Here is a 19,473-nt window from a genome sequence, read left to right as displayed (position 1 = left end):
AAAGCAGGCTGAGCAAGCTTGAGAAGCAAGCTGGTAAGCTGTATCCCCCTATGGCCTCTGCATCATCTTACTCCAGGTTTCAGCCCTACTTGAATTCCTCTTGTGACTTCCCCCAGAGATAAACTATGATCAGGAAGTGTAAGCCTAATATACCTTTTTCACCCCAATTTGCTTTTCTGTTATAGTGTTTTGCTACACCATTAGAAACCCTAAGACATATGACAAAGTAAAATAGGAGCTGAGCCCCAACACTTCCTAAGGAAATAATAAGAGGTAAAGCTGTTGGAAGTAGGATGTATCACTTTCTTCATGTTGTTTTTATTTGCTCTATGAAACAACCTCTCGTCCATGCTCAGGCAAGAAATCTGTCAGTCTCAGAGACAGGATCTACAAAACTGTAAAAAAATAAAATAAAAACACATATAATAGATGTAGCAGTCACAGAAAGAGAGAAAACAGTTTGTATGAAGGAATGATACACAACTGCAACCATTTTTGGAGCAGAAGTTAATTTATACCAACACAGGATTAATTTAAACCCCTAATAAGCACTTATTACATAAATAGATTTCAGTAGTTGGTCCATTCTAAGCATTGTTATACATATTTGATTAATAAATTTGGAAAACACTTTGTTAAATTCTCTCTCTCTCTCTCTGTCTCTGAAACCTAGTTCAGATTTTTTTTAATAGTTTGTCAGAAAAGACAAATCCCTAGAGTAGGACCAGACCTAAAGCAGAAGCCTCTGCTGTGCCATATAGGCACCAGGCTTATGCTGGACAGGGATCACTTCTATTTCCACATTAAGATTTGTTGGAAGGGGGACCATGACAAATGACAAAAGGATCCGTTTTTCAAAAAAAAAGACTAAAGGGAAAAACAATGATTCACAGGAAGTGAGTTAAGTCGTGATTCTTCATTGGTACTGACGCAACCCCAAACCACCAGTCTTTCAGTGGCATACCCAGCAGCCCAGTGTACTGGGGCAACATGGAAGCTCTGAAGGCCGAAGGGTGGGGGTGGGGCCTACTTGGCTCTACTCAGGGCGTCCATACCACCGGGAAAGCACACCTGTATGCTACCTGTAGTCACAGCCCAGCTCGTCCAGGCTTCTATCACATCTACAAATACATTCATAAATACATTACATACTATAGTGGGTCTGGGATTCAGGCTTCCAACGGAGGCTCAGCTGACAGAGTTATGTCTCTAGGAAGGGCACCAGGCTCCCAAAAATGTGCTGCATGTGTTCATTCCTGCCCAGAGTATATCCTGTCCAAAAGCTCCCCCTCCTCCTTTTCAGGTTCTAGTTTGTCCAGTACGAAGAGTAGCTGTAGGTGGATTTGGAGACTTGAGATTTGAGCTTCAGGAAGGTGGTCAGACTGCGCTGACGAGAGACATTCTGAGAAGGAAGAGGAGAAAGGGCTATAAAGGCCATAACAGAACCCCTGGCCCAAAGTGGGAAGGCTGCCTCCATCACTTCTCTCACTGTGGCATCCTACAGTATGTGGTGGTTCAGCAGCTGGGAATGGGGTGGCTGTTGGCTGGCATGATATGCAGGGACGGTACCAGGGGCTGCTCCAGGAGCCAGGGGCCCAGTGGAGCCCAAGGCAGAGGGGCAGGCTGAAAGGTGGAGGACTCCCTGCATGAAATCCCTGCTTGTCAAAAGTTGTCATGCTGTAAACAGAACCAGTCGTATCACGTAATACAGTGCTTCAAGATACGGACACTCCTTTGTCAGGCCCAGAACCAGTCGATTTGTTTGGTGCCTGAGATGATCCATCATAGCCATCCTTGCTGTAGTCTACTGCCACTGTCCCTTCGGTCAAATCATCATAACCTGTGCTGAAAGTATGCTGCTATAGCCACTGGCCTGCTGTAAAAGGGTCGGTGGAGTGCTGAGAGTCACACCGTGCTGCTTTGTTGGGGTTGGAGGGACAGACATAGTGTGCCCACGCTGGAAGGCACTGGGCACGCCTGTGTAGTAGGGGAAGCCGGTATAGCTGTAGTCAGGTGGCAGAGCAGGACTCAGAAAGGGCTGCTGGTCCGTGTGGTGCGTGTGAGATTGACTCTACTGTGCTGAGGAGGTATCCTTGGAGGTGCAGGAGATGCAGAGACTCCTCAGCCAAACTTTGTGACATCACCTGAATATGGATTATTAGCTAACTTCCCATCTCAGCTGGCAAGGGCTGTGGGTGCTGCATAGTAATCCATTGGCAGCAGTCATTGCAGCAACTGGAGCTCATCATAACTGTAGATGGGGGTAAGCAGGAAGCTGCCCTCCAGGGCCCACGAAGACGGCAGAAGTCCAGTGTAGTAGATAGGGAGCTCACAGACCCGAGGGCAGAAGAATCTCCCTTCTTTGGAGCTGAAATGGATGAAGTAGTGTCTACTGTGTACTGACTTTGGTCATCACCATGCCTGTTAGCAACAGAGCCTGGAGTTGAGTCTACTGGGCTTGCAGGGCTTTGGTCTGCAATCCTGGTATTGCAGAACTCCAGTCTGTAAGAGGAAGAAGTGGTTATTTGAGTAGTGGAGCTCAAGGACTAGCTGGTCAGAGTGGAAAAGCTAATGACTGAGGTTGTGAAGGTGGGGCTCTATACAACTCTGGTCATCCAATCAGAAAAGAGGCATTTAAGGGCTCGCTTAAATAATTCGGGTACAAGCTGATAGGAATCTGATTACTATTTTCACAGGCTGAAGCTTGTTGATCCAAACTCAGAAAGAGATGGCTCTGATCCAAATTCCAGGGCCCCAAACTGAACATTCAACCCTGAGACATCTGCAGACCTCAGGCATTTCCACTATGGACTAGGGAACCTTAGAAGGTAGAGGTATCGGATGCTTAGGGAGTTTAACATGTTTGGGCTGTGGCAGATGGGCAGATACAGCATTTTCAACTGTCATGTTAGGAAGCGGCAAAAGTCTGCTGACAGTAGATGGACCATTTCTAGGTGTTGATTCTCAGTGATTTATCTAAGAAGAAAGGGACTCAAAAGGAGAAGGAACACTGACTGGCTGGGTCTGGTGTCACTGTCGCTGGCTCAACCGGCTGAGAACTGGAGAGTCCAAATGACTGAGAATTGAGGGCTCAGGCTTGAGGTCCCAAGTTGCAGTGGTGGAGGGGAAGTGGACGGGTGGTGTCACACTGTCGTGGCAGGAAACGGTCTCAACTTGTTCAAATTCTGGGAGTTGGAGATGTTCACCATTTTTGATAGAGCCAGCTCTCCAATCCTTAGCCAAAGGCAGATTAAAAACTCTGAGGACAATATGAGCTACAGGTGGAGTTTGCAGTCTCTGGTGCCATCAATCTTTGTGCTGAGAATTTATGAAGACAAGGGCTTGGCTAAAGCCCTCCCGCTGGGACCTTTCAAAGGAGTTGACTTCCCCAGCTTGAGAGGGAGGAGGGAGGAGCAGGCTTATGGAGCAAGGCAACCAGATCAATGCTCTACCCAGGCATGACTTGATTCTCTGCTGGAACAGATGAAGCCGTGAATACTATTGTTTCAGAAAGATCTTCACTCCAGTCTTCTGTTGTCCACACTTCCACAGAATTCTTCCAGAAACCTTTAAGTCCATAAGAACTTTTACTTGGCAGCTCCTACAGAGTGAGGCTTTGCCAGCGCTTCAGGTCCCTTATCTGTACCATTCTGAGCAGCTTCCCAAACTACCAAATTTGTCCCACAGTCATCTGTAGGCATGGACTCTGAATAGTCTGCAGGATTGAATGCCCCCAGGCTTTGAGCAGAGAACTTTCCTGTCCCTCTTTCCCTGCCCCTCCAAATCCTCTGCCTCGGGCCACTTGCCTCTCTCCAAAGGCTTGTTTCCTTGGCTGCAATCAGTTCCATTCTCTTCACCTTTGAAAGCTTGGCCTCATTTGTCACCTTTTCCCTTGTGGTGGTTGTTTCCTGGTGTATGACTTGCTTCTCTCGCTGTTCTCTTCTCTTTGTTTTCTTTGTTTTCTGAGTTTTATCTTCCAAAATTCTTCTTCTTCCCTCCTACAGTTTCCCATGAGGTGTCAGAATGCCCTTCCAGCGGTATATTGATAGCTTTGTTCATATCTCCATTATAGTCATGTAGGGCCACTGTGCTTTCATGCGGATTTGTTCCCTTCACTTCCATAAGCTGTTTGACTTCAGCTTTAAAATCTGAATCATTCTTTCAAAGATCACTTGAGCAAGCCACATTTGTTCAACCGTTGACTGTTCCACCTGTTTCTGTGACTGTGCTGTGTGTGTTGTTGGCGTCTGTGGTTTTTCCCAAGCACCTCCCCAATGATCATTGTTCACAGAAGTCATCATAATCAGAGTATACAAAAATGTATGTACAAATTACAAAATTTCCATCCACAAGCAACAATATCCCTCTGCTAAAACGTCACAAAACCTGGTCTTCAATGCCTCCTCAAAGACTTCTAACAGGTGCATGTGGATTACATCTGTCTATAAAGTAACACAACAAAGCTGCACTTCCGGAGCGACCCACTGCTACTCTCTTTGGATTTGGGACCCGCCCCTGCAGCTACCTTTGCTGTTACCTCTGCCTCCACTGCTTGGCCTCTTTCAAAGCAGAAGTGGTTGCATAGTTTATAAATTAAACATGTGACCAGAGTATCTTGGAATGAGAACTGTTTGGGGTTGGGGATTTAGCTCAGTGGTAGAGCGCTTGCCTAGCAAGCGCAAGGCCCTGGGTTCGGTCCCCAGCTCTGAAAAGAAAGAAAAAAAAAAGAAAAAAAAACCTGTTTGATATGTTTTTAAATTTTAATTCTTCCAAATACTTTTTAAGAATTTTTATGGTCACTTAAATATAATCATGCATTTTTGTTTGAAAAACTTTAAAATTAAATACATTTTTTGGTAAAGAAGAAAATCTAAGTCTAATCTAAAACATATTTGTATGATTTAGAACAACCTATATATATATATATATAATATATATATATTTAAATTACCTGTTGCTTTCCTTTGTTTATTTCTAGTTGGTAGGATTATTGTCTAGTCACTTGTAATTCAGATATTTCTAATGATGAAACTGAATATTTATGATTTTAAAATTTATTAACAAAATAAAAGTCCTTCTGATAAGGCCTTATCTGTGTCACATACTTGGACTGACATGAGTATTAAGGTATAATGTACATATTTTAGTAAGTTGAATAACTAGGTTTCCTAGCTAGCACAGTTGTATTTTGTAATATGACCATTGCTATGGTACTGAGAAAAATAGTGTTGCATAGAAACAAAACCATCACCTAAAAGCTTAATATTAAGTATGATATTATCAAAAATAAAAGAACATTATACACTAGACTACTTATTACAGTGATGACTTCCTGCTATCTGAATCCAATTAGGATTTTAGCCAAAGTCAAAGTAATAGAAAAGTAGTTTCTCTGGTTCTATGAAGCAGGAGTTAATGCATGCCCAATAGTAACAATTATATTTAAAAAATAAAAAAAAAACCCTAGAGGATATAAACTATTGATTAACCGAACTCCAACAATGCCTGAGCATTCTTACATCTGAAATTCAAATGAAAAGAAAATCTAGATCATTCAGCTGTCAGCACTGTGAGTTGCCATGTCAAATTTTGAGACAAGCTACTATTTTTATATACTCTATTAACTTAAAACTTTAGTCTGGTTTTAAAATTAAGGATTAAGGTTTTGACCTGACCTCAACTTAGAGCTAATACTTCCACTTACCTTAACTGAAGGATATTTAAAAAAGAACATTCACTATCAAAGGCACTGTGACAGTACATAATTTTGATATATTTTAAGCTAGAAATTAAAGGAGAAAACAAAAGCATTAGTGGTGTAAAACATTCTAATAAGTTTCAAGCACTATAATATACTGATTCATATCTGGCCTCCTGCTGTCTGAAAAAAAGAATGATGTTTAACTTCTTAAATTAAACATTTTATTTTTTATTAAATTAGAGATCTTTCTCGTGTATTTAGTGCAATTGTGACTTTTGTTTCTGATTCTCCTACTTGCTTCTCTCTGAACCGATGTTGTGGAGGCTAACAGTACTTCCTTCTAATTTTGTGTCAGATAGGGCGATGGAATCCCTCAAAGAGTGGATACAACAATGAGCCATTTATAATACATGATCTGTGTGAATGACTAGATCACTAAGACTACCAACCAATAATTAGTTTTTTTAGTTGTTGCATTTTTAGTCTTTGATCTTTTTTACCATTCAGACCTAACCCACCCCCAGTCCCCATCCCATACTTCATTCTCCCACCCCCATCTACAAGAGGATGTACCCACCCCCATCCCACCAGACCTCCCCAATCCTGGGCCTCAAGTCCCTGCAGGGTTCCATGCATCTTCTGTCACTGAAGTCAGACCCCCCTCTCTGCTGTATGTGTTGGGGGCGTCATATCAGCTGCTGTATGCTGCCTGGTTGATGGCTCAAAGATTTTGGAAGTCCAGGTCAGTTGAGACTGCTGGTCTTCCATGTGGCCACCCTCCTCCACAGCTTCTTCCAGCTTTTCCCCAATTCAACCACAGGGGTCACCGGCTTCCATCTATTGGTTGGGTGCTAGAATCTGCATCTGAGTCAGCTGCTTGTTGGGCCTCTCTCTCAGAGGGCAGCCATGCTAGGCTCTTCTCTGTAAGCACCCCCAACATCAGTAACAATGTCAGGGCCCCATGAGTGACTGCTTCCCTCTCCCTTCCAAGTGGGATTGAGGCATCCTTACTTGGGTCCTTCAGCTTATTAACCTACTTGTGTCTGGTGTGTTGTGTCCTGGATATTCTGTAGGCTTTTTTTTTTTTTTTGCTAATATATACTTATTTGTGAATGCATGATACGCATGTCCTTTCGGTCTGAGTTATCTCACTCAGAATATTTTCTAGTTTCATCCGTTTGCCTTCAAAACTCTGGATATCCTCTTTTGTAATGGCTAAGTAGTATTCCATTGTGTAAATGAGCCGCATTTCTGTGTTTCTTCTTACATCGTGGGGCATCTGTGTTGTTTCCAGCTTCTGGCTCCCACCAATAAGGCCACTATGAGCATAGTGGAACATGAGCCCCTGTGGCAAGTTGGGTCTTCTTTTGGCTATATAACCAAGAATGGTATAGGTGGGTCTTCAGGCAGATCTATTTTCAATTTTCTGAGGAACCTCCAGACTGATTTCCAGAGTGGTTGTACCAGTTTTCAATTCTACCAACAGTGGAGGAGTGTTGCTCTTTCTCCACATTTCACCAGCATCTATTGTCACCTGAGTTTTTGATCTTAGTTATTCTGACTGGTATAAGGTAGAACTCAGGGTTGTTTTGATTTCCATTTCCCTGATCACTAAGAACTTTGAACATTGCTTTCAGTGCTTCTCATCCATCCCACATTCCTCTGCTGTGAATTCTCTGTTTACTTCTATACTTCTGTTTTTTTGATTGGGTTGTTTGTGGGGACTTTTTTGTTTTTGTTTTTGTTCTTTTTTGTTGTTGTTGTTTTGTTTTTTTTTTTTTTTTGAGGTTAGTTTATTGGGTTCTTTATATATTTTGGATATTAGCACTCTATCAGATATGTGCTTAGTGAAGATTTTTTCCAATCTGTAGTTTGCCTTGTCCTGTTGACTATGTCCTTTGCCTTGCAGAAACATTCCAGTTTCATGAGGTCCCATTTATCAATTCTTGATCTTAGAGCCTGAGCCATTGGAGTTCTGTTTCAGAAATTTCCCCCTGTGCCAATGAATTCAAGGCTCTTTCCCACTTTCTCTTTTATTGGGTTCAGTGTATCTGGTTTTATATTGAGGTCCTTGATCCACTTGAACTTGAGCTTTGTGCAAGGTGACAAATATGGCTGTATTTTATTTTTTGTTGTTGTTGTTTGTCTACGTACAGACTGCCAATTATGCTTAATCAATATAAAAACAATGTATAAAAACACTTAGGCATTGGATCAGAAGACTTAAAATATCCATACAAACTGTACAAATATGTTTTAAAGTTCTATGATTTCTCAGATTTAGTACTTTATATACAAATTTTTGAGAGATTCAAATATCTATAATGTTTAATAAGAAAATTATACAAGTGCACACAACCTGAAGGGCCCAGCTTAACATTACAAACTCCATTTTGCTTTTACACTCCATTTTTTATTAACTTGCCCTGTGAATAACCTCAGCTACTGGCAAACTCCCAACTTGTTCCAAGAGCCATGTCACCCTGGTAAGAATCACAATTGTCCTTGGCTAATATCAGCTCTACTTCTAGAGACAACCAATTAGTTCTTAAGGGGAAAGTAACTAATGTCTAAATAAAGTACATTGACTTAGCTAGAAACCATTGTTCATACCAAGCTAGAATCTTTACTAGCCAATAGAAGTGTCCCAAGGAAATGTCAAGCAAACATGTAACTGCCTAGGTGGAAAGTCCCTCATGCTGTTACCATGATAAATAGGGATGGCTTGTAAGAGACTCTTTGCTTTTGCATACGAGTTGGACTCCTGGTGATCTCTGGAGATCTGTGGGGACCTCGTGATTTGGTCATAACAAAACCATCATTTTAATATTTTATTTTAAATTTCATACATATATTTCATATAGTTATCATGTTCACTGTCCATTACACTTTCTTACCATCTCCTTTATTCCTGCTCCACACTCTCCTCTTACTCAAAATTCTTCTTCATATTTCCAATCTATTTTTGGTTCAGTAATATTTTTAAGTATTTATGAATGAAGATATTGTTTCTAAAATGTCTTTAGGTTAGACTAATTTGGCAATAAAAGAAGAGTTCTTTCTCTTCTTTCTCTGCTGTTCAAGTGAACAATCAGTTTTAGTCACTCCTACCGCAATTTCAGTGCAAAATATCCTATCTTTTAATTTTTTCTAAAATATTAGTAATTGAAGTTACTGTTTAGGTAATATGAACTAATTGGTGTGTTGCAAAGATTAATAATAATGTAATAAAATTATGTCTGTGCAATTATTTAATGTAATCATAAAATAATTAGATTATTTTAGTAACTAAAATTACAAAAATAAATACATACTTGTCTCTTAATGCTGATACTTGTTTGAGAAGCAGATGCTGTTCCTTACTTGGGTCGCCTCAGTACAAATTTCAATATATTGTGTTCTTGTATCTGAAGAATATAATTCAATAAGGTTTGTTTCTTGCTTCCATAGTTAAAGGGCTTCTATACTTTGAGGCTTCAAAATTCTAACTGTATTTGCATGTGATATATGAGGATTTAATATGACTGAAACAATCTACGTTGTAAAATAGTATCAAATATTCACATGAGGTGATGCCATTTATATGTTTCTAATATAAAATCGAACCCTTACCAATCACTTACCCTTCAAATTACATTCCAAAGAATTATTTAGAATTATTATTTCATGTAGAAAATCATCAATCTCAGAAAATGTGGAAGCCCAGGGCTTAAGTAATGTCATCTTTGAAGTACTGGTGCTTGAAACTTTAAGAAATCCTCTAAGAATAAAAATTATATTGACTAAGACCAGAAAGTTATAAAAACAAAACTATGGGTAATATTTGGATACAATTTACCTTATTACATGATTTTTACTAGAGAAGTGTAAAATATATCTCAGAAAGTATTTCACAGACATACAACATCAGGGAATATGCACAGCTTATTAACAACCCTGTCATTAGAACCCACCCGGAAGCACTTCCACCGGTCTACAAATGTTCAAAGTGTTTAGGATACCTGAAAGAACTACCCATAGGCATCACATGAGTTCCTTGAGAAGGTTCTCCCAAGCATCCTGAATTTTTTGAGTCTTTTGTGTTGGAGGAAATATATGGAGATTCCATCTGGACACGTTAAGAGAAAAACTAACATAGGAAAAATACTCGTTATTTTTGACATTATAGGATTCATGTTGGCACAAGAAGAGTGAGAAAAATGATAATGGAAGATGAAACATTTGTAAATTTGTAGATTAAATTTCAAATAAAGGCAATATTAAAATGAATGGCATATCATATCCATTTTAGATATATGCTTAAGGCAAGAAATGTTGATTATTCAAGTACAGGAAGGTCACAGAGACAATGTTAGAAACACCACTGCAGAGATGGAAAATCATACTCAATTCTGGAGAGCTTATCTATCAGTCTTAATAATTTCATATTTTTAAAGGAAGTGTGCTGAATATAACAATACAGAATATTGAATATCCTCAGTTTTATAGTCAATTTTTATCTCACTGGCAGAATATAATTTATTCAGATAACCGTCATTTCCAGTGTATCTCTGACTATCCTGGCATATTTGTAGGTGTATAAACGCAAAGTTCTTTCTAAAGTCACACTTAAAAAGAATTCCAGGAAGAAAGAGAAACAGAATGAGGTGAGGGATAAATTAATACTTGCAGTCTGAAAAAAAATGAATTAATGATCCTTTCATTGAATCATTTGCAATGAGGTTTTGAGCCACAGCTTATGATTGGAAGTAAGTTTAAATCATCTCTTTTAGTGAGAATATTTTAATATAAGACATATGTGACTCAAAGAGCAGTTACTATATGAAAAACACCCTGCTTTTGTGGAGAGAAGAGATTGAGAAAGCAAATGAACATGGAAATAAAATTAGAAAACACATATTCTTACTGAGTATATGAGAAAGTACTTAAATCTAAGTCAAAATTTTAAACCCTTTAAATTTACACATTTGCTTGGTGGTATGGTTGAGATTGTAGTTAGTTTAAGCAGAGCCTTTTAAGAATTCTGATTATCATCTTAATGACTCTCATTACAGCACTGTAAAATATTTAATTATTTAACAATTGGTGGCATATCATGCTATATAATGTATGAGCATAAATTTATATGATCAGTGTTAAAAATACAATGATGTTTCCCTGAAACTTGCTTAGAATTGAAGCTGGCGTCATTGACAATTTTATGAAAGGTTAGATATTTAACAATGTAAATATAATTAAGCCTGAAAGCGTTTTTTTATTCATAGGACAGTAACATATTCTTATTCTATAATTACAATCTACTGCCCTCCACACATTTATCATTTTGATCCTTAATAAAAAGAGAGTAGTAACATCAAGAGTCATGTGTATGAAGTGCTCCATATTTTCTCAAAACTCTTGTCAAATAAAGGGGATAATGGAAATATACTCAGACTTGAATATTTAGAAAACAGATTCCAAAAACCCTTTAAATTAGGGAAACATTCTACATTCCTCATATACCTGCAATTGTGTGACTGGTCAGAGGGGAAATCATCACTGCCTCTATAGCCTGGTGTGATTACTTCCTGTGTGGGAAAGTTTCCTCCAGGTCAACATGAGGAAGAACTTTTTTTTTCCGGAGCTGGGGACTGAACCCAGGGTCTTGCGCTTGCTAAGCAAGCGCTCTACCACTGAGCTAAACCCCAACCCCAAGAGGAAGAACTTTTATGAAATAATGCTGGTTGGATGAATTAATGATTTCAAGGAATTCCTTATATTATTTAATTAATTTTAGAAAGTTATTTTGATTTAATTATTTTTTGGGAATTTAGAGTAGTTGATAGAAAATTTAAGGTTAGCATTGATAGAATGTACCTCTTCCTACTGAGTAGCAAATGTTGAATAGATTAGAAATACGTGAACAGAGAGCATTCATGTTTTATAAGCATGTAATTATACTATTAAATATAGGCTAGAGACAACTTAGGGATCATAGAACACATTATTCATTCTAGGTTATGTCTGATTCAGTTCCTAGATCTTGTGATCTAGGGATGTGGCCCCAAGTTTTGGTGGACACCATGAAAAGGCAGGGTTATGAGAGTAAATAATTCTATTACGAATGAAAGAATGGAGAACAGATGATCAGTCGGTTTAGCTGATCGAGACTTCAAAAATAAGGTGAAAGACAGATCACCTGTTCCTTAGTAAATGCACATTTTTGTCAGCTAAGAGTTTGCTATAGCCTTGCTTGCTTGAACTTTGGTGATCTATGACAAAAGAATTATTGCTTTGGAGTTGCAATGTAATTCTGGAAAGAAAAATACACGAGGAATATATAGTTAGGAATATGATTCAAATGAAATATATTAATCAATATTCCTGTTGTAATGCTCTTTTTCTGTCATGACTTTAATCTGTGTTTTGAAGAATATGTTTTGATGGTCATTGTTTTTAGAAAATTTGTACCTTGTTGCTAAGACAGAATTTTCTCCTTACATAAAGAACTTTCTCTTAAGAGGTTTGAAAAGGGAAAAATTAAAGTTGTAGATTGTTGTAACTTTCTCCATCAACCATGTGTGTGAGTGTGCATGTGTTTTTCCACCCTTTCTATGCTATCCTAACAGATTTAAGTTTTGTTGCCTCAGAAGTCTGCTGAGTGATTTTTTTCCCTGACTCTACACTCTACCCCTTAGTGTCTAAGAAGGGCTTGGACCAAATCATGTCTTGTTTGCAAAGATGTTCTTAAACCAAAAAAAAACCCTCCCCCCCCAAAAAAAACAAAAAAACCCACCAAAAAACAAACAAACAAACAAAAAAACAAAACAGAAAGCAAAACAAAAACCAAACAAACCTAGATCGCCCTTGGTTGGTCCGGCAAAGTAAAAGAGACACATAAGTAAATTTTTCTCTTGTTTCAACACAAAGCTATCAAAAACTTTGAACCACTCTACTGGATGATGAGGCACAGTTGTGTTTTTGGTCTAATGCTTGTTTTATGTTAACTGTATCCCGAAAATTGAACAAGAATACGCATGTAATACAGTGAGGGTCCCTGCCTGCAGTTGGTTTGATTGATAAATAAAGTTGCCAGTCAATGGCTGGGAAGGGAGACAGAGGCGGGACTTTAGTAATCTCAAACAGGTAGACCAAGAGAATAAGGATTTGGAACTACCATGCTGGGAAAAGAGTAAGGACTAGACCTGAGAGGTACAGAAGAGAGAGCATATCAATTATGTAAGAGCCTGGGAAAAGCAGCCCTAAGGGGACGCCTGATTGAGTCTAGGGCAGCAAAGATGGAGTGATTTTAGTAAGCAATAACTCCAGAATATTGGAGGGGAGGTTTAGCCTCATGGAGGTTTAGGTGTGGGAGTCCATTGTGCTGTTTAAGGCGTGCTTCATGCATGTGTCTTTCATTTGGGAACCGAGAACATTGGGCTAGTAACAAGGATCGCGCCGCCCCTGCTGCTGCTGCCACCACTACCACCATTGCCATCACTGCCACCACTGCCATCACTGTCACGACTACAACCAGTTCCACCAGTGCCACCAGTGCCAAGTCAATTTGAGCAGGATTCATTGGGAACAGCAACAAGGTACCTGCTCAGTGTACATATCAGCTTCATTGAACTGCTCCTGAATATCTGAAGTACTTGGTCAATCTTGTATTATCTCTCCTACGAGTCCACCTGATGATTCCTTTGGCCTTTTGTCAATTGCTCTATGCAGTGAAGGCCATGACTGCTGTTTTTCTCGGTGTATATTGTCAGTCTTTCTAGCATATAACTATGAGATGGTGTCCTCTAAGTCTCAGCCGTCATGCCCTCTCTCCTATCCACACTCATTTAAGACAACGTTTCCAATGGTAAGAAAAACATCGGCTTCATTGTAAGGGTCTCATTTTCCTCATTTTGAATAATTGTAAAAAAAAATCATTGTAGTAAAAACATCCCATTTGATTAATTTTATCAAACAGTTTGGACTTTTGAGATACTGAGACTTAAGCTTTCACACACAGGTATTTGTGAGGCACAGACATTCACCAGATTTCAGTTCAGAATATAAGTTTTAAAAAAAAGCTTGTGGAGATGGATTCAGAATAAAGCTTAGCAACAAAATGCTAATGTAGAGTTCAGGAAATTCCACTTCACTCTATGATGACAAAACGGTTAATATTATATAATAAACCTGTATGCAGGGAGAATAGACATTTTTATCTTCCTTACTCCCTTACTGTTTATGCTAGTCAGCGTGTTTTAAGTACATGTTGAAGAAAAGTAACTTTCTCATTGTACTATCTATGTGACAGGAATGGAATACTTAAAGGAAAAGGCGATGACTGTGATGCTCAAGCTGTGCAGTCAGGAGGGGGCAGAATCACTGCGATGGTTAATCGTGGTTTTTAACTTGAGGGGACTTAGAATCTCTGGTCATGAAATTCAGAGAAAGTGAATCGAGTACCTATGGCCATTGATTTTTGCTTCCTGACTGCCAGTTTAATGTGACTGCTCAGTAACCCATTGTTAATTCTATGACTCTTCAGTTAAAATGGATTATATTCACTGTAACTCTGAAACATAGCAGACCCTCTCTGGTATAAATTAATTATTGTCAAGAATTTTTACACAGCAAAATAAAAATAACTCATATAGAATACTATGTAATCATTTTCAAACTTGGGATTCTATTGTCCCCTCTAGAAATCATTTTATGTTAGGACATTGCTCATAAATTGCTTAATACAAAATTCAATTTAAATTTGATAAATTTTAATGTAAGATAAATTAGTAATTACCAATTTCAGCTACATTTAAGCGAGACCTGTTATTACACTTGGTTAACCACTTTATGAATCCATGATCTGTTGTAATTCTTTAGCTATTCATATTACAGATTCTTTAGAAGTAAATTGGTCACAAAATGACCAATTTCAGTTATTTGGGAACGAGGGTGATGCAAAACAGCAATGCAAAAATGATAGTTTAAAATATCTGTGAATGCAATATAATGGCTTACAACTGTTCCCCTCCCCCACTTTGAAGTGGCCTAAGATTAATTATTCAATATCATATGCTAAATAAAGCATTTTATGGGAGTCCTACATGATTACCACTTTCAAAACATGACTTGATGGGCTAGTAAAATGGCTCAACAAAAAAAACAAATTGTCACAAAGCCTATGGACATGATTTCAGTCTCCAAAACTCACATAGTGGGAAGAAACAATTCATAAAACTTATTCTTAAAACTCCACAGGTGGGAGTGGGCACGCACACACACACACAAATACACACACACTAAATAAATGATTAAATGCTCTGTGAAAATGCAAAAATACCTTACTTTAGTGAATTAGAAATATTATTGCATTTCAAGTATAGACAGATAGTGTATGAGCATTTTCTTAGCCCTTTCATTTTATGTAGCCTAAAGACATTATTCCATGTTTCCTCTTCAAGCCATAACAGAGCCACTGGGGCTTTTTGTGCCTCAGTGCTTTGGCCACTTCAATATGGATTATCAGGATTTACTCTGAAGCTGAAAACCTCTGTCAATTAACCACACTACTGCACTGAAGGATTCTATTGTGAGAGCAGTTCTATTGGATTCCCTCAGTTCCGCATCATGTGTTCACCTTATCCTGTATTATTCTCCTGATATCAATGCGTCTGCTTCTTTCTTCCTATGCCAGCCTAAGACTTAGCTGTTCGAATAAACACTGCACATGGCAACACAAGGGTAGAAATTTGAACAAATTTCTCATTAAACAGTAAGGGAGAACAAAAGAAAGATTCAAGTACTATGGAGTGAAAATGCCCATTTTTGTATTTCTTATAACCAAATATTAAAACGAAATTAGCAATGAGTATAGAATCCTAAAATACAATGAATGATGTACCTTGAAAAAGTGAGCTCAGCTCTGCTGTTCTATGTAGTCCTATACATACTAGACTACAAAATGTCTCTAACACAATACATGCATCCACTTTTCTCTGTCAGAGTACTTTGATTTTTGTCCTAGATATATTTAATTAATGTGATTCAAGACAATTTCATTTTGCAGCAACATAAGCATATGTGACCTACTCAGATTACCATACAGAAGGCTTTTGCATCCAACAATTATCTTGATTAACCAGGGAATCTTGTTGCTCTAATGTGTTCCTTATTTTCTTTCATAAAAATCATATTTCCAATGAATAAAGGATATGACACATAATTGTTAAATTTGTAAGATTTTTTTTCTGCCACAGCTTAAAAATACCATATAATTCCCTAACTTTTACCCACAAAGAGGCCAGAATGACCCTGGACATTCTTTTGCTCTCTAGTCCTTGTGAACTTTAATGAAACAATTCAAATGAAATACATCCTGCATCTTGTGGAAAGAGATGTGGTTTATTATAGGCAAGCACATCTGAAAGGCATGATAGTGGACAGGGGCCACAAAGACGACTGAATCAGGTGGCATTTCAGTCACACTTTGTGTTGTTTGAAATGTCTCTGAACAGACTCTTTTATTTTTCTCGTGGAGAATGTTCTCTTATCCTCATTATTACCATGTTCTTTCATGTTAAGTCTTATAGGACACTTCTCTTTTTTCTGATCATAAAGCTCACCGTTCCACACCCATTTGACAAGGTTTTGAATTTCAGGAAATACGGTTAGTCATCTACTAATCACTCCCTTGTCATTTGAAAAGAGAATATCTTCTTCCAGTTCCACAGAGAGTGCTCAGGTCCTATTACTAACTAGAGTCTTCTTTTTCTACTGGTTGGTTTCAAAATCTATTGTTTATGAGAATAGGAGTCTAGTCTTAAAGTCCTCTAAACCTGTTATAGATCCCAACTGCTTATCAAAACTATGACATGAAATCTTTCAATTACAGCTTTACAGTTTCAAACTCACTATAATTATGAAGTTATTTTAAAATAAAAATTTGAAATGAATATACAACAGAATTCAAATAGAGGACTGGCCAGGTGTGTTGGCACATGCCTCTAATCCCAGCCCTCAGGAGGCACAGGCATGTGGATCTTCATGTATTTGAGGTAACCAGGTCTACAGATTGTGTCTTTTATTTTCAACCCTGACTTGAAAAACAAAACAAAAACAAAAAAAAAAATCACACAAAAAGCGGCCTGAAGATAAAGCTGAGAGGCCTAGCTCTTGTGTAGAATGTGCACAGCTCTGAGTTTAAATTAAAAATTATCCACCTGATTTAGATAAATTGAAAACTTGGTATTGAATATGTTGGTTTAAAAACAAATCTTTACTCTAGAAAAGATTGTATTGTAAAAGGTGGGAAGAATAATGGAAAATAGATGGGAAGGTAGGACAATAATCAGTTGAAAAAGAAGAGGGAAGAACCAATCAAAATTCACCTGCACAAGGTAAACAAGTTCTTATATGATGTGCACCCTCGATGAAAGGCTGTATTTCTAGCACAGTATCACTTTATTCCTTTCCTTTTCACTGTCCTTTTACACAACCATATAATTTAGTCCTCCCCCCGCCCCATTGCTTTTTTTTTAAAAATAATGATACCCACATGTCTTCTTTGTGTGTGACCCTCAGATTTAATTAGAATTGTTTGCCTGAATGTGGGTTGGGTGCTATTGAGTAAAGAAAGGGCATTATTCTTTCAGTGTCACTGCTGAAAAAAGTGATACATCCCCCAAAATGATTAACTGCCTATAGTTTCCCTGGGAACACTGGTGCCTCATAGACAGCTCCCTCATCCCTGACAAAGCACTGACAGTCTCAGTTATGTGCTGGTTTGGTGCAGATAGCTAGTTGCAATGCAATGAGTACATGAGGCTGTATCATGTATAGAAATAATTATATATTCACTTTGCATCTCCTTATCCTAGGTTATTACATTATTCTTGCTCCCTCCTTTTAAATCCTAATTGAGATTGGGTTTTTATAACTATATCTGTTGGTGCTAAACTCTCCAGCATCACCTCTTCTGGGCCCTTTGACCAGCTATGGGCTTCTGCATTAAACACTGCCTTTCTGTGATTCAGTAATCACAGAATAAAGATAGACAGGGTATTAATATTTGAATATAAGCATGGATTTTGAAAGGCCATTTGACTAATGACTGGTTAGCAAAACAGTTTTAGTAAGTTCTCTGCTAGGTCTCGTAACCTTTTCATCCAAGTGCTCTTGACTAGGGTTTAAGGAACCATGCAGAGCTCCCTTCTATGGAATGAGCCTTGATTCCAATTAATCACTGTCCCATTATTTCACAGAAGTCATATCTTTTAGGCTGTCATCATAGCTTTCAAGTTTCTTGAGTGGGTAAGAACCTTCCTGAATTTCTCCTCCAGAATCTTGCATATCAACGTCTAGGATCATGAAATCAAACCAGTATGAGGAAGTTTCCATCTCACATTCATTCTTGATTTGTCTATGACCTGTAGCCAACTTATGTGGTGTTTTTAGCAATAAGACCTTATCATCAAATTATAATATAGAACTAAGAAAAAATACAAATATTCTGTATTATTTTGGGAAATCATTGTTGTCTTCTTGGTCAATAACTCATGAAGATATATCCCACATTAGAAAATAATATTTTTGTTGACTAACTCATGGGTTACTGGAGGAGCATTAGCCATTATCATTGGAGCAATGTTACTCAATTATTTTACTTTTAATATGCTTATGAAATATGAAGTTTCTATATGGTTTGTCCATATAATGTTAATTTGACTACATCCAATCATCCCTTCCCAAACATCCAATTTTCCTCCCTCCATAGAAGATACCACTGGTATTAATCCCTCTGTTTTTTATGACTGATGTGTTTTACTGTCATCTCTCTACTAGTAATAAAATATTTCTATCACTCTGCCTTTCACAAGCAGACAATTTTAGACACTCTTCTCAATTTGTAACATATATCAGCAGAGAAGAGATTTTTTTCTTTCTGGAACTGAGATATATCACTCAGTACGTTATCTTTCAGGATTACCTGTTTTATTGAAAATTGTATAATACTCTAATTTGAATCATGTTTCAGTGTTTATGTATACTTCAGTACTCTGAGTTGTTCTTCAGTAGATGAACATTGATGCTGGCTGGATTTGTAGGTCCTGTGAGAGATCTCTGCTGAACTTGGAGGTGAAAACACTTCTGCTATAGTGTATGGAGTTCTTTATATGTATTCCTGTGAGCAGTTCCATATTTATATTTCAAAAGGTGCCTTCACCCTACTTTCCATGATGTTTCAGAATTTACCACCAACTGATAAGGGTTATGCTTTTCCTCTATATCCTTATCTATAGTTCTATACCTTAGGTGCTTTATGGTTTGTTTGTTATCTTTAAAATAACAATTGTGGTTAAGTATGATGACATCTCAAATTTATTTAGCTTACATTTCTCTGATGGCTAAAGTCTAAGAACACCTTTATTTAGAAATCATTGGTTTTTATTATTCAGAGAACTCATTATATTTCCCTGGATGCTTTCCCATTTTACCTTCATCTTTCTATGTTTAGCTTATTAATTTTTTGTATATTATACATACCAGTCCTCTGTAAGATATACAGCTGACAAAGGTTTCTGCTCATGCTGTAAGCTGCTTATTCAAACTGTTAATGGTTTGCTTTGCAGAAAGAAAAGCCTTTTAATGCCACAAGATTACCAGAAGTTTAATATTAGTTTTATTTTCTGAAAAGAAAAACAAACAAGTAACATATTTAAGAGTGTTTTGGATTCTTAGTAAAGAAAACAAACCACAGTTGTATGGGGTTGTATCTAGAACCTTTACTGTTTTAT

General features: G+C 37.8%; 1 pseudogene; it reads right to left on the bottom strand.

The window, feature by feature from the left end:
* Positions 1-283: 283 nt before the first annotated feature.
* Ubap2-ps1 (ubiquitin-associated protein 2, pseudogene 1) lies at positions 284-5,078 on the bottom strand (annotated as a pseudogene).
* Positions 5,079-19,473: the final 14,395 nt, after the last annotated feature.

The sequence above is a fragment of the Rattus norvegicus genome, chromosome 2 (genome assembly GCF_036323735.1).
Source record: "Rattus norvegicus strain BN/NHsdMcwi chromosome 2, GRCr8, whole genome shotgun sequence".
NCBI lineage: Eukaryota > Metazoa > Chordata > Mammalia > Rodentia > Muridae > Rattus > Rattus norvegicus.
This window is presented reverse-complemented; position numbering and strand designations above follow the sequence as displayed.